This window comes from Geotrypetes seraphini, chromosome 6 (assembly GCF_902459505.1).
Source record: "Geotrypetes seraphini chromosome 6, aGeoSer1.1, whole genome shotgun sequence".
NCBI lineage: Eukaryota > Metazoa > Chordata > Amphibia > Gymnophiona > Dermophiidae > Geotrypetes > Geotrypetes seraphini.
The window spans coordinates 42,879,935-42,892,309 of record NC_047089.1 but is presented as its reverse complement, the minus strand read 5'-3'; the positions used below and the strand labels follow the sequence as shown (position 1 = coordinate 42,892,309).

General features: G+C 44.5%; 1 protein-coding gene across 7 annotated transcripts in view; it reads left to right on the top strand.

The window, feature by feature from the left end:
* Positions 1-12,375, top strand: part of ZDHHC20 (zinc finger DHHC-type palmitoyltransferase 20) — a 112,998-nt gene that overhangs the window by 11,337 nt on the left and 89,286 nt on the right. The window lies entirely within an intron of this gene.

The window sequence follows — 12,375 nt, the reverse complement described above, 5'->3', positions numbered from 1 at the left end:
ATTATGTACATTACATTACAGATTTCTATTCCGCCATTACCTTTCGGTTCAAAGCAGATTACAAAAAGAGTTACAACGTTAGATCAGAGAAGGTTTCCAAGAGAGGGAAAAGTAGGATCTGGGGTTAGGGAGGGGATGGTAAGAGGGGGATTAAGCTTTATCATGGTATTAAGCTTTATTAAGGGATTTCTTGAAGAGTATAGTTTTTATTTCCTTTCTAAACATCTTGTAGTCTGGGGTTGTTGTCAATAGATTGGAGACTTGGTTGTCTATCTTCGCTGCCTGAGTGGCCACTTCTATTCTCGTTGATACAATATGCATCTGATATCCCCATGTTGAATGAATACTGTTACTTGTTCCAAAACAACACAGCGCAATATGTCATAATTGTGTGAGAATTCCTTGCAGCGTGCCACCAAAGGTTCTTCAAGCTTGCCAATCCTTACACATTGGTGATGTTCAATCAAACTAATCTTCAATGCCCTAGAAGTCTGGCCAATATAACATAATTGACAAGGACATACAATTAAATAAATTACATTCTAAGACACAAAAGTTTCAAGTTTATTTAAAATTGTGATATCCCGCTTATCAAGTATCTAAGCTGCGTACAAAGGTAAAATAAATATAGGGTAGCAAGTACAGGACTCACAGACAGACATTATCATACATTTGGTTAAGAGGGGGAAATACACTAATTTAAGACAAAATGGGTAAATATAATAGGGAGGGAATGATTTCTTCATGTGTGGTGAAAATTGTCAAATGTTTATATGTCAAATGCATCTTTAAATAAAAAAGGTTTTAGATTAGAATGATGGCACCGTTGTGGGAGGTGTTGGGGGGGACACCCCATTATAGAGGAAACAGCCTTTTTCCCTATTTTTTAGGGAAATATTACAGTTTCCTCTGTAATGGGGGTTCCCACCCAACCACCCCCAACGGGAGCGCCAACAGTTCTAAGTAAAGTGTGTGAGGGGGGGATTCCCCCAGCTACACACCCCTCGGAGTGCTTTAAAATACTGTTTAAATGCAGTGGGCAGACGTCCTGTGTGCGATTTTCTCAGCAGCATTGTCAGCATGTCTTTGTCTCGCACGCAATTGACCCCTCACCCGCAAAACACATGAAACCACTGACTTCTGATCCTTCTTGTATCTGTATTCTAATAGGTCTTCTCTGTGACAATTAGAGGCTCTTTTAGCTGCACATTTTATGATAGATCTAGGATAATTCCTTTTCTCCAACTTGTTCCATAATTCAGTAGACTTGGTCTGGAAATCATCCTTCAGGAACAAACCCGTCGGTACCTCAAAAATTGAGAAGTTGGAAAATTATTCCTTGTGTGTATGGGATACATGCTGGAATAAACCAACAAGGTGTTGCGATCTTTGGGGTTTAGAATAAATTGTCACCAGTTTGTCCAACTTCAGCTTGACAAGAATATCTAAAAATGTGATTATACTCCGATAATATGATAATTCAAAATGGATGGTATCATGACATGAATTTAAATAACCAATGATTTTTTTTAAGCTGTTTTCAGTACCCTTCCAGATCAAAAAAAACATCACTGTATCTCCACCAATATACACTCGTATGATGAAACAAACAGGAAGTATAAATGAACTTCTCAAAATGAGCCATAAACAACATGGCAACTGAAGGAGAAAAGGCAACCCCCTTAGCCACACCTATTTTCTGTAAAAAAAAAAACCAACAAAAAAACAATTTTTAATGTGATCTCCATCAAACCCAAAATAAATTCAACCCACCACCTCTACTGTCTCCTTCTGAGGGATCTTTATTGGAAAGAGTTTGCAAATATATTGACACTTTTTTGCAACCCTTGATTTTGCAAATCAAATAATAATAATAACTTTATTCTTCTATATCTTATGATTATACGATTATTGTCCTCTGTGCAAATGCCTGATTCTTCTTGTTTCTTGGTTACCTTCCTTATATACCAATATCCCTCAGAAGGAGGCATTAGAGGTGGTGGGTGAAATTTTGGAACAAACCCCTCGTGCTTGGTTGGTTCTGGTTGAATTTATTCTGGCTTTGATGGAAATTGTGTTAACATTGAATTATTTTATTTTTGTTCATGGCTCATTTTGAGGGTGATTCTCTTTATTAATGAGGCTTTTTACTCCACTTTCATAAATGTAAAAAGTGATATGAGTGGGTGACTCTGAATTAGGGATATTGTGTGTGTGTTTTGATGTCATGACTACCCCAGCACTTCTGTGCATCTTCTATTAGTATACAGGTGTGGTTATCTGCAATATCTCTATAATAAGGAGATTGAATTAAAAAAAAAACCCAACAAGATTAATATATTTTGAATGTGCCAGCCATCAATTGCAACCACCTCCCCAGCAGACCAGTGGACCAAAACATCGCAATGGCAGGGAAGCCCAACTGCCACTCAAAGGCCATACAGATGAAGCACTCAGCAATCACATCAGATTAACTCTCACATACCCAATCAAAAATAAATAAGTTAAAATTAAGCCACCACCACACACCTCCCACCCTCCACCTTACAAAATGCAGCTCAACCAAATTCTCCACAAGCCAAGTACCAGATAACAGCCATATACCCTTAACCATTCCTATACCAAACCACCCATTATTCACAAATACACTCCATCCATACGACAGAGGAGTCCAGCAGGGGAAACACAAGGAGAAATTCCTGCCACTCACACCACGCGGCCTCCTCTCAACTACTCATACACACGCACACCACTCAAACATATAATGAAAAGAACGAAAAATCAAAATTCAAAATCCCTCAGAATCACATTCACTCAGAACAGTCATACAAAACCTGCAATCATACTGAGACAAGTTTAACGTCAAGGCAGGAACAATGCATGAACCGAAACACTGCCGAGCACACAAGGCCTGACAACTGGCAGCCAGAATAACTAGAAAACCAACTACTCAAGAACACAAAGCATAATAAGTTCTAGGCAGTCAAGACAGGAAAAAACAGGTTATGTAATGAAAATGGATGGCTCCGTCGACAAAGTATTAATAAAGTCTTAAGCCACTTCTTTAGTCTCTAAAGTTGTCTATCCTGCAGCATATATTTTAAGAATAGCTGGATACAGAAGCATAAAATGAACCTTTCTTTCATAAAGTAGAGAGCAGATAGGCAAGAATCTGCAGCATTTTTCCAACAATGCTGCCAAATAGTCCTGGAAAAGTCACACTGGTTCATCATTAAATTGAAGGGTATCGCGCTTGGATTTATATTTCTACAGGAGTGCTGCCTTATGCAAGTAATTATGAACCTTGGCAATGACAACTCGAGGGCTGCGACGGCCATCCATCTTCCAGCCCAGATGATGTGCCCATTCCAGACATAAAAGGCAAAGGCCATTTGGCAGGGATAGGGCTGTTTGAAGCCATTGTTCCAAAGTTGGTATGAGGCGCACTTTATAGATGAATTCAGGGAGACCCACAAACCAAATGTTATCCCTGTGGGACTGGTTCTCAAGGTCCTTCAATATTTCCACTTGTGCCTGCATTTGTTCCCGAAGGGCCTCGAGGTCCGCCAATGTCGATTCAGACACATCCTCTACAGATGCCACTCTTGTCTCTAAATCTCTGGTGTGGCGAGAAGTTTCCGCCAAAAGAAACTCCAAGTTGGTAAGTTGACCTGATAACTGCACCAGCTGCAGCTCCAACGCCTGCACTACCGTCAAAGTAAGTTCTGTGATATGCATTGGGAGAGTTGCAGAGCTGATGCGCACGGCACATCTGCCATCTTACCGTTGACCACTTTCAGCCTTTCCTTCTCCTTTTTTCTTGTCCTGCCTGCCCAACTTGCCACTCGTACTCCATTCTGAGCATAGCATAAAATTGTCCATATGTCAGCAGAGTATAGATAGGCTCAAAATTATAGATGAATTAGATTGATGAAGGTGGATGGGGCCCAGGAACCCAGGAGCTCAGCACACTTGTGTCCTTCCTCGCTCACCACATCATATGACCTCTCTATTCAAACATATTTATTTTTCTTTCTATGAAAAGAAAAAAGATCTTTACATATATATTCACATGTTTCAAATATCATGAATATAAGAAGATTCACATACACTCAGAATTGTGTAATTTGACCAAGAGCTGAAGCTCCTATAGCCAAACCCACCACCCAATCAATTTGTATGGAATAGTGATAGACATTAAAGAGTTACTATGTAGTGATTATTCAAAAATGTTTCTCCATTCAAAAAGCTATAGTAATAAATATAACTTAGCTTTTGGGGTGTAAACGGGTCCCGATTATAGGCCACATTTTGAGAATCTTTTTCAAGGAACCCAAAAGTAAAGGCAAATGAGTTATTGAGTTGCCAATCAAGTGAAATAGAGGTGCGCTGTAAAAAACCATAAAAGAACCAGTGTCAAAAACTTTCATTGAAAAGTAAAAGCTCACAATAAAAATACAAATCCAAATAAATTAAAGGCAACAAAGGAGAGGGTACCTTTCATATGTGACCTTTCTATGATGAAAAACTTTCATTCATGCTCTACTCTTTCCTTGTTGTAACGGCCGAAAACAGCTAACCCAAATTTAAAAGTTGTTAATGTAGATGTTGACATTATCCCGCAAAGCGGGAGAGGGCGTACGAATCAGCTGTACTCAAAAAAGCTATTGGAGGAAGATTGACGTGGCTGTAGAAGGCGGGATTTACAAAAACGCCTGCCACTCTAGTTCACTATTCCAAGAAACTCGAGGTACAACTATACAATGGGAGGGATATTATTGAATAAGAGTACCTAGGAAAGGGACTTGGGGGTATTGGTGGACATGACAATGAAGCCGACGGCACAGTGTGCAGCGGCCGCTAAGAGAGCGAATAGAATGCTTGGTATAATCAAAAAGGGTATTACAGCCAGAACGAAAGAGGTTATCCTGCCGTTGTATCGGGCAATGGTGCGCCCGCATTTGGAGTACTGCGTCCAATATTGGTCGCCGTACCTTAAGAAGGATATGGCGTTAGTCAAGAGGGTTCAGAGGAGAGCGACGCGTCTGATAAAAGGGATGGAAAACCTGTCATATGCTGAGAGATTGGAGAAGCTGGGTCTCTTTTCCCTGGAGAAGAGGAGACTTAGAGGGGATATGATAGAGACTTATAAGATCATGAAGGGCATAGAGAGAGTAGAGAGGGACAGATTCTTCAAACTTTCAAATAATAAAAGAACAAGAGGGCACTCGGAAAAGTTGATAGGAGACAGATTCAAAACAAATACTAGGAAGTTCTTTTTTACCCAACGTGTGGTGGACACCTGGAATGCGCTTCCAGAGGACGTGATTGGGCAGAGTACGGTACTGGGGTTCAAGAAAGGATTAGACAAATTCCTACTGGAAAAGAGGATAGAGGGGTATAGATAGATTACTGCACAGGTCCTGGACCTGCTGGGCCACCGCGTGAGCGGACTGCTGAGCACGATGGACCTAGGGTCTGACCCAGCAGAGGCATTTCTTATGTTCTTATGACTGATTTAGTGCCAGCAGTGAACCATTAATAGTATGTGCTAGTAATAGACAAATGGTTATCCTGTAACCTATGATGCAATTGATTTACCAGAATTCAGAACAAGGCGCAGTGGGATTGTAGCCAATTTGAGTCAGAATCAAGACCAATCTGAATAAGTGAGATTTTGGGGTTTGTTTGGTTCCTGTGGAGAGACTAAGAGGATATCATTAGCAGAGAAGTAAGCTTTGACCGAGAGCTCCTAAATAAGGATAGCAAGAAGGCTAAGGAAGATATTAATTTGGAGGAGTGCTTGTATGTAGATAAGTGGATGATGGCAGAGTGACAGATAAGGTACAACCTGAAAGAAATTAAAATAACCAGTTGAGAGTCTGTAGTGACGGCGAGCTCAAAGAACAGGGATTGGGTACATTATACTAGCGAAATGCCGAGACATCTAGCAGCCTAGCAAGACTGCTGCTGGAAGTCTCAACAGCCATTTTCACTGCGGAGCATGCATTCATAGACAGGAGTGAGTGGGAATTGCTCCTGCCCCAACACGCCACTAGACCACTGGGGAAGCACAGTAGGACTGAGGATTGTTCATGCTTGTTCGGGGAGGAAGAAGAAGAGAAGGGAATGCTATGCTATCGGTCCGGGGGGGGGGGGGGAGGTACACATGCTGACAGCAACAGAAGTCTGCTGATTTATGTGTTGGGGGGAGGGAACACTACTGGGAGGAATGGTGGAATGTAAACCATTGATTTATATTTGAGTTACCATTTTTCCTCTAAAGAGGGGGGCAAAATTGGTTCTCGTTTTATATTCAGATGGGTATATATTTGAGTATATATGGTACATGATACACTATTGTAGGCTCACAGACCCAATACAGCCATGGTTTGGCATGTGTCTGCATCAGAGGGTCAGTACAATGTCCACACTGCCACTATTGCCAGCACCAATAATGTATGCTAGCTGGTATCAAATAATGGAATGCAATGTTTAACACTGCTACTAATATCAAGTATGTACGCTTGCCACTGACAAAGAATGAGATGCTTAAAATAAAATCTCCTCTGCATAGTATAAACACTGTAACACTGTAAGTGTTGTGCATGCAACGTTTGCCATCTCTGCTCCAGTTTTGTCTGTCTTATGATCTATGGAATGTGCTGCTTCTCTGCTGAAACCATAATGGGCAGCATGGTAGCACATCCATATTGCAAAGATATGCTAACAAAGTCTTCATAAGACAATACAACATGTTAAAAGACAAAAAATTGCCATACTGGACCAGAGCAAATGTCAATCTAGCCCAGTATCCCGTTTCCAACATTGGCCAATCCAGGTAATAAGTACCTGGCAGGGTCCCTCCGAAAAGCAAGATTCCATAAACAGTGGTTATCCCAGGACAAGCAGGCAGCATATTCCCACACATGGGTGACGATGGAGCCCCGCAGCGGACAGCCTCGAAAGCAAACTTGCTTGAAGATCTTGAGCTTTCGAGTGCTGCATCGCGCATGCGCGCGTGCCTTCCCGCCCAAACTAGGGGGCGCATCTCCTGTGAGGATCCTCAGTTCAACGTTTTCCGCGGAGCTGAGAAGACTCGTCAACTCTGTCTCTGTAGCGTTGTGCCTTCTCATCACCGCGGCTGAGAAGTTTTTCTTCACGGTCGCTGTGCTTATTCTTCTTTTATTTGTTTAAAATATATATATATATATATATATATATATATTTGATTTTTCTTTTAATTTGTGGTGTCGGGTTCTGGGGGATCTGAGGCTTAGACTTCTCTCCCTTCTTCTCGACATGGACTTTGTCCTCTCTATGTCCCGGCCTGTAACCGGGTTTAAAAGGTGTTACCAGTGTGGCAGAACAATCTCGATCACCGACCCTCATAGTCGGTGTATGCTCTGTTTGGGGACTACTCATCGCCCGGAAGATTGTCTTCACTGCCTCACTCTTCAACCTCGTGCCTTTAAGCGCCGCTGTGACAGGTTCTTCGAGCTTTTTCCTCGAATGGAGCCTGACAAAGCTTTGACCTCGGTCGAGGCGTCTTCCAAGCCCTCGACTTCGGGACAATCCTCGAGTGCTAAACCCTCGACCTCGCCTCCTCTACTGGCCTCGGCCTCGAAGACCTCTGGGTCCTCGGCCTCGAAGGCCTCGGTGGTGTCCTCGAAGCCTGTTCTGTGGGGTAAGTCTCCTGCTTCCTTTTCAGGTACCATACCCAAGAAGCCGACGGAGTCTCTTTCCACACAGCCTGGGGCTCCGGGTTCGACTCCGTCTTCTCGACCATCCTCGAAACGTGCCTCCAAGTCCAGGGAATACTCACATGCGAGGTCGCCCTCCTTGGAGCGCATGAGACCTCCTGTGACTCCGAGTCCCTTGGTCTCTGTCCCCATGTTCGAGGATATGCTAAAGTCGATCTTAACTACTCAAATATCCTCAATTGTAGCTCAGTTGGTTCCGGCCTCGACTCTGTCTTCGCAAGTCCAGCCTGAGCAGCAGTCTGAGCCTCGTCGGCAGTCTCCTCGACACAGGTCTCGCACTAGGATCTCATCTTCAGACTCCTCTCCTGAACGGGCTTCTAGACTTTCTTTACCTCGATCGAAGCATCGGTCCAGGTCTTCGAAGATCCCTTCCTCGAAGAGCTCGAGGCCTTCGGATCTTCCTTCGAAGCATATGCCTCGCTCTCAGTACAGTTGCCTCCTCTATATCGTCGAGGCATTCGAGGTCGAGGACTTCTCCCTCGAGGCTTTTGCATCGGGATGTGTCTCCTCTCTCTAAGCCTCGCACTCCGCGAACTTCCCCGTCTCAAAGTCTCAAGCGGAAGCATTCGAACACTCCGCCTCTGACTGGGAGTGGAGCATCATCCATCACTTTGCGTTTGGACTTGGAGCGGGTATCTCAATACTCTCGCGAGGCTTCTCCCTCGTTTTCAGTGGCTCCTCGCTCTCGTTCTGCCTCCCCTGAAGAACCCTCGACTTCGAAGTCTTCTTCCTTTGCTAAATTTGTCTTCGACATGGGGCAGGCTCTTAAAATAGACTTACACTCTGATTCTAAATACACGCCTGAATACTTGGTGGATATGGAGCTTTCCCATCCTCCTAAGGAAACCTTAAGACTGCCCCTGACTCCGGTGTTGAAGCAGACTTTCCTGCGAAATATGGAAAGTCCTTATTCTGTGACAGCTATTCCTTCGAAGCTAGAATCTCAATAGCGCACTGTTCCCTGCAAGGGGTTCGAGAAATCACAAATTTCCCACCAGTCCTTGGTGGTTGAATCATCCCTTAAGAAGGCTCATCCTTCTAAGGTGTCTGCAACAGTCCCTCCGGGGCGTGAGGGTCGCACTATGGACAAGTTTGGGCACAGACTGTATCAAAATTTAATGATGACTAACCGAATTTTGAATTACAACTATGTATTTACTTCATATTTTAATTACTTTTTGAAACAGTTGTCATCTTTTTGCCCAGACTTGCCCAGAGAGCGTCTTTCGGACTTTAAACAGATTATTCAATCTCTGTCTCAATTACGCCTTTTCATGTTGCAGGCATCTTATGATGCGTTTGAGCTCTCTTCTAGGGTCTCGGCGTTTGCAGTGGCCATGCGCCGTCTCGCCTGGCTCAGAATCGTGGATATGGACCCCAACTTGCAGGATCGTTTAGCAAACCTGCCTTGCCAGGGTTCTGAACTCTTTAACGATTCTATCGAGGCAGCTACAAAGCGGCTCTCTGAGCATGAGCGCTCCTTCGCCTCTCTTCTTCGACCTAAGCCGAAACCTTCTGCGACTAGAGCTTACAAGCCTCCTGCTCGTCGCTATCCAATGAAATCCACTCCGGCTTTCTCTCGGCCTCCACCTAGACGTCCTCAACAACAATGTCCTCAGAAGTCTCAGGCGCCCGCTTCAACCAAACCCGCTCCGTCTTTTTGATGGTCCAGTGGTGAGCATTCCAACCTCCTTGCATCCAAACTCCTCCCTACCCATCGGAGGTCATCTTTCCCTTTTTACATCTGTCTGGGAAACTATTACATCGGACCTCTGGGTTCTCACCGTCATCCGCGAGGGATACTCTCTGCACCTGCTTCAGGTGCCTCCAGATCACCTTCCAAGAGTGAGTCTTTCCAGTTTCTCGCAACTTCCCCTTCTTCTTCAGGAGGCTCAGGCACTTCTTCGCCTTCGAGCAGTGGAGGAGATTCCTCCTTCCGAGCACAACCTGGGGTTTTACTCCAGATACTTCCTAGTTCCCAAGAAGACGGGGGATTTGCGACCCATTCTGGATCTCCGAGCTCTCAACAAATTTCTAGTCAAAGAGAAGTTTTGCATGCTCTCCCTTCCAGTCTTGTACTCCCTCATGGATCAGGGAGATTGGATGTGCTCACTGGACCTCAAAGAGGCTTATACTCACATTCCTGTCCATCCGAATTTTCACAAATATCTCCAGTTCAAGGTGGGGAACCTTCATCTTCAATACAGGGTTCTTCCGTTCGGCTTGGCGACCTCCCCCAGGGTCTTCACCAAGTGTCTGGTCGTGGTGGCTGCAGCCCTTCGTGCTCGAGGTATCCAGGTTTTTCCTTACCTCGACGATTGGCTTATCAAAGCTCCTTCTCTTCCAGGGGTTACACAAGCGACCCTTCAGACTTTCTTTTCTTCAAAGTCTGGGGTTCCATATCAACTTTCCAAAATCTCAGTTGGTTCCAACTCAGTCGATCCAATTTATTGGCGCCGTGTTGGATTCTGTCAAGAAACTCTCTTTCAACTTTGCCAGCGAGTGGCTTCCCTTTCGACTCTCACGGCTCGCCAAATGATGGTTCTACTCGGGCATATGGTGTCTACGGTTCATGTGACTCCCTTTGCAAGACTACACCTTCGCATTCCTCAATGGACCCTGGCGTCTCAGTGGCAACAGGCCCTGGACCCGCCTGCTCGACATATAGCAGTGACTCCTTTATTCAAGAAGTCTCTCCGCTGGTGGATGTTCTCTTCCAATCTTTCCAGAGGTTTGCAGTTTCACCATCTTCCTCATCAGAAGGTGCTCACGACAGATTCGTCCAACTACGCATGGGGAGCCCACGTAGATGGTCTCCGTACGCAAGGGTTGTGGAGAACCACAGATCGTCGATGTCGCATCAATCTGTTGGAACTCAGAGCGATTTTTCTTGCCCTCAAAGCTTTTCTTCACCTCCTTCACGACCAAGTAGTCCTGGTTCGGACAGACAATCAAGTAGCGATGTATTATGTCAACAAACAGAGCGGAACGGGATCCCACTCCCTTTGTCAGGAAGCTCTGAAGTTGTGGCATTGGGCGATTTCTCACAACATCTTCCTTCGAGCCTTCTATATTCAAGGTCAGCAGAACTGCCTTGCAGACAAATTGAGTCGTCTGCTTCAGCTCACGAATGGACGCTCAATTCCCCCACGCTTCATCAAGTATTTGCTCGGTGGGGAACTCCTCGGGTAGACCTCTTTGCATCGCCCAGCAACTTCAAACTACCTCTGTTTTGTTCCCGCATTTTCTCGCCTCATCGACTCGAGGTGGATGCTTTTCTTCTGGACTGGGGGAGTCAGTTTCTTTATGCCTTCTCTCCATTCCCTCTTATTCTCAAAACTCTTGTCAAGCTGAAGTCGGATCATGCCACGATGATTCTCATAGCACCTCGGTGGCCCTGACAACCTTGGTTCTCCCTTCTTCTTCAACTCAGCATCAGAGAACCTCTTCTTCTGCCAGATTTTCCTTCTCTGCTCACTTAGAGTCAGGGGTCATTACTTCATCCCAATCTACAGTCTCTCCACTTGACGGCTTGGTTTCTTTCTACATAACAGACTCTTCCCAATTCTCTCAGTCTGTTCAAGATGTCTTTTTGGCTTCCAGGAAGCCGTCCACTCGTCAATGTTATGGCCAGAAGTGGACTAGATTCTCGACTTGGTGTTCCAGTCGTCGTCTTCAACCGATGTCTTCCTCTTTAGCTTCAGTTCTGGACTATTTGCTTCATTTATCCCAATCAGGTCTCCAATCCACATCTATTAGAGTTCATCTTAGTGCGATTGCTGCTTTTCATCAACCTCTGGATGGAAAACCTCTCTCTGCACATCCTCTGGTTGCTCGCTTTATGAAGGGTCTTTTTAATCTCCATCCACCTGTCAAACCGCCTCCTGTTGTATGGGATCTTAATGTTGTTCTGGCTCAACTGATGAAACCTCCATTTGAACCTATTGACTTGGCTCATTTTAAATATCTTACTTGGAAAGCTGTATTCTTGATTGCCCTCACTTCTGCTCGTAGAGTCAGTGAGTTGCAAGCTTTGGTTTCAGACCCACCTTTCACAGTTTTCCACAAGGTGGTTCTTCGTACACATCCAAAATTCTTACCTAAAGTAGTGTCAGATTTTCATATCAATCAATCTATTGTTTTACCAGTATTTTTTCCTAAACCGCATTCTCACCCTGGTGAGGCGTCACTGCATACTTTGGACTGTAAACGTGCTTTGGCGTTTTACCTTCAACGTACTCAGCCTCACAGAACATCTCCTCAACTTTTCATATCTTTTGATCCAAATAGGTTGGGACGTCCTGTCTCGAAGCATACCATCTCCAACTGGATGGCTGCTTGCATTTCTTTCTGCTATGCTCAGGCTGGTCTTTCTCTGCAGGGTCGAGTGACGGGCCATAAAGTTAGAGCTATGGCGGCATCTGTCGCTTTCCTCAGATCAACACCTATTGAGGAAATTTGCAAGGCTGCCACTTAGTCCTCGGTTCATACTTTCACCTCTCATTACTGTCTGGATACTTTATCCAGGAGGGATGGCCATTTTGGCCAGTCTGTTTTGCAAAATCTTTTTTCGTAAATTGCCAACTCCCTCCATCCCTTTTTACTTAGCTTG